The sequence below is a fragment of the Oxyura jamaicensis genome, chromosome 2 (genome assembly GCF_011077185.1).
Source record: "Oxyura jamaicensis isolate SHBP4307 breed ruddy duck chromosome 2, BPBGC_Ojam_1.0, whole genome shotgun sequence".
Classification (NCBI taxonomy): Eukaryota; Metazoa; Chordata; class Aves; order Anseriformes; family Anatidae; genus Oxyura; species Oxyura jamaicensis.
In genome coordinates this window covers 13671057-13674886 of record NC_048894.1, presented here as the reverse complement: position 1 = coordinate 13674886, position 3830 = coordinate 13671057, and the positions used below count along the sequence as shown (strand labels likewise).

The following is a 3830-nucleotide window of genomic DNA, read 5'->3' as shown; positions in this document are numbered from 1 at the left end:
GAAACAGGAACAGCACATCTGAACAAGCAGTGAATACCCTGCACCTTCATCCATGATTAGAGTTCAGAAGGTACCAGTACAGCAAGTTTTTTCCTATATTTACCCCCAGAAATCTGTCCAGATACAACTATAGGTTATTTGTCCCGTTTTCTTTTTTCATTCTTCCTGACCTGAAGTGGCTGTTCTTTCAAGTTTGTGAAGCAAGGTTGCAAGCACCTTTACCTGGACATACCTAAATGTGGAAAATGAAGATTCAAGCTCCTGAGTATGAGGTGAGTATTGTTTTAAGCAGTCAGGCAGGTGCTGAGCTTGGATGAATGAAATCAATGGTCACTTGTCTTAACCAATTACCTATTAAGATTATTTTCTTTTTTCATTGTAGAAATGCCATCTTTTCAATATTCAGTGTTGCTGCAGAAATAATCTCTTCTGATGAATCACCGTTCTATGAAAAAAAAGTTTTCCCTGCAAAGTATGCAGCAGTACCACCATTACCACAAATTACTTTCTTTTAGGGCTCAATCTGGTTCCTGTAGAAGCCAGTGGAAAAACATCTGATTTCAATGAACATTGGTCAGGATTAGGTGGCTACTGTATCGTAGCTGTTAGGACTGTTCAGAAACTAACATTGTAGCAGCTGGCTCCCAAAAGTCACTAACAGGAAGAAACCCCATCCCTATTTTAGAATCATGCCTGACAAACTCAAGCTTTATCATGCCATAAAATCAGTACCAGGCCTAGATGTGCTTTCTTTTCTGTCTTCTTATCTGCACACTAAAATTTTTTATCTTTCCTTCTCTTATCTCCATCTGATCTAATCCTCTATGCCAAGTCATTGTGACATTGGTATTGCTGGCTCTGTACCAGATTGCTTCCTTTCAAAGTCTTACAGAGATGATACGGGGATTTTTTTTAAAAAATCCATTGTTGTCTTTTTCTTCTTTCACTTTGTTTCTTTCCTTTAGCTTTTTTTTTTTTTTTTTTTTTTTTTCTCCACAGTTATTTTACCACACTTTAAAGACAGTCTTATAAAATCTTCTTTAGTTTTCTTTTCTGATGTCCAGATATTCTATTCCTGTCTGTCCCTTCCATTTTCTTCATCTCACATTTAATTGTTTCCTTGACACATTATAATTATTTCTTTTTAACTTATTTTCCCCTTAGAGTAGACCAGAACAAAAATGTGCATTAATAGTTCAAGTCTGTATGTATAACATAGGTCCTTGGGTCTCTGTGAGATATAGCATCATGCTACAATCAATGTGAAATATAATTTGATGTCCTCTGATCTAGCAGTTAAAAATTACTGTTGTGGAACAAGGAAGTGCAGGTGACCTACATGGAGCAGAACAGAGGAGACAAGGGGAGAGATGAGTGATGCAAATGTGGAGTTTAGAAGGACAGAGAGCTGTGGACAGGACTAAAAGTGACTGGAGAGGAGTAGGGAGCTGAAGAAGAGAGCAAGGAGAATTTGAAAATAAAGGTACCAAACCAAGAGAAGTAATAGTAAGGGAAGAAGGATAAACTTGAAGGGAATGAAGGCACAGAAGTAGAGCAGCTTCCATCTTTGCATTGCTTCATGGAGATTTAAGAGCAAAGATCAAGGATAGCAGATATTGCAATTTTAGGACAGGGTGCATAATAGAGAAGCAAGATGGCACAGTCTTTAAATGTTTGAATTCTTTTAAGACTCATGAACACAACACATTGCATTTCCTGAGTCTCTTGACATTTCTCCCCTGCCCCCCGCCCCCTGCCCCCCCCCCCCCCCCCCCAAAACCATGATTCCTTCTTTCATAAAACGATGAGTGCTAGGGCAGAAATCTTTCTCCTTCATTTGGAGAATATGTGAAATGCAAGATGCAAAAAAGCTTCATTATGAGTAGATCTTGGGTGAGGAAGACCATCTAAAGATCCCAGCTGTCTTTCAGCTGACCAAGCTGAAAGGACATCCTGGCACTACAGGAAATGAATTTGAAACTCTCCTCTCTCCCTTGCCTGAGAAAGGGCTCACCCCAATGCCTGTGTAGTGCCCTTTGGTTGCCAAGGCACCTGATCAGTACACAGGCTCTCATCTGAGGACAATCTATTAACCCACGTGCTATATTCACTTATCTGTTCCTTTTCACCTTCAGTCTTATGTTCAGGCAAAGCCCCTTCTGGAGACAGGTACAGTCTATTTCTGAGTCCTTTTAGCTGCCCAAACATCCATCATGCACTTTTCCTTCAGCTGCAGAAATGGGGAGTCTTGTTAGGTAAATATACTGTATACTGAGCTGAATTTCAGAAGAAAATGGAAGAAGAGTGTAGAGAACTTGATTGCTACCAAATTATCTACCAAATGGTAAGCAGCAGAGGACAGAGTTCTTCTCTGTGGTGATGCTTCTGGAAAACATATGGGACAAGTATTTTTTGAGAAAGAGTAAGAACAACCTATGCTCTTAAAGCCAGAGAAAGCATTTCCAGAGATCTTCCTGAAACAACAGAAATCTCCTGGTTTTGGTTACTCATCTGTCATCATTCTCTGTGCCTATGGGGATTGCTCCTATTGTCCTCTGAGAAACTGAAAAAATACAAGTTCCCTGCCTCTTGCGTAACACAATCTCTTAGTACTGCCTTATAAAGAAATGAATAATTGGCATTTATTCCATGTACATTGGGCGAGTAGCCCAGTTCTGTTGCCTGCAGGATGATCTTACCTGGGAGAGTTTCAGAGAGCTCAGGGTATTTCTAAGCAGTCACCTGGGTATGAAGCCTGGCTCTCTGCCAGGGCTGAGCAATCATGGCTGCAGACAAGGAATCTCTCCTGCATAATCCTGAACCCAGGGTTATGATATGTGTGCAGGCAAAGAAGAGCGAAGGAACCTAGCCACAAGTTTGTAAAGCAGGTTTAGCCATTGCAGGGTGGGGGGGTGTTAAATCACAGCAGTTGTCTCATGTCTGTCAGTGGGGGCTGCTGCACCAGCTGCAATGCCTCCTGCTCTGCGTTCTGCTCATTCCTGCAGGGGATGACATAGGCACTCTGCAAAACAAATAGCAATTTGTTAGAGCCTGATGACAAATTCACATGTTGGCTATGAGTGCACATGTAAGAGGCAGAAAAAGCAACTTCCAGCTGGACAATTACACTGTATCTTCTATTGGCTTGAGTTGGCAAAACTGCCTTTTATCTCATCTCGTAGAGCTGTTTCCTAAGACCCTTGGTGTGTTTGTTCTACAGGGAAACAATGAAATGCCATCAGCTGGGTGAAGAAATTAATTGCATGGATAACGTCTGCTTCATACCTTCATCAAATTATCTTATGGCCTCACAACACACAAGTAGCTTTGTGTAGACTCTATCAGTGGGTGTAGGTGCAATAAATCTGACAAACGGAGCTAGTTTTAATAAAGAGCTTCTTAGAGTCAAAAAGAAAATAAACTCTTCTCTCATTGCATTTATTTCAAGATTGACCTGTAAAGCCCTTCCAGGTGGTATATAGCTTGCTGAATCTGCATTTTCTGTCTTTGGGAGCAAAGTCAGATTATTCTCACTGTGATGAGCTTTTACTGCTTTCCCAGATCAGACCTGGAGAATGTCTGCTTCTGTAGTGGTAGATGTGTGTCCCAGAGGGACAAGAAACAGTCTTTTAGAATTGAACTTCTGCCAACCATTTTCACTCTTTAGCAGAACTGTTCTGGAAACACTCATCCTACCCATTTTACTTTTCAGTAAAATTCAAGCACACTACAAAATCCCATGTATTTTGATGAAACTTCAGCATTTTTGAGGGAAAATGTTCTGACATTGCTGAAATAGGATGCTTCACCTTTCTATCAAATTTTATGTC

The 3830-nt window shown here is 40.6% G+C and overlaps 1 long non-coding RNA gene across 1 annotated transcript; it reads right to left on the bottom strand.

Moving 5' to 3' along the window:
• Window positions 1-1998: 1998 nt before the first annotated feature.
• On the bottom strand, window positions 1999-3124 carry LOC118162266. Its single transcript, XR_004748367.1, has 3 exons — window positions 3110-3124; window positions 2700-3022; window positions 1999-2385 (listed from the first exon to the last, which is right to left on the bottom strand). It is a non-coding gene; the product is annotated as an uncharacterized LOC118162266 (long non-coding RNA).
• Window positions 3125-3830: the final 706 nt, after the last annotated feature.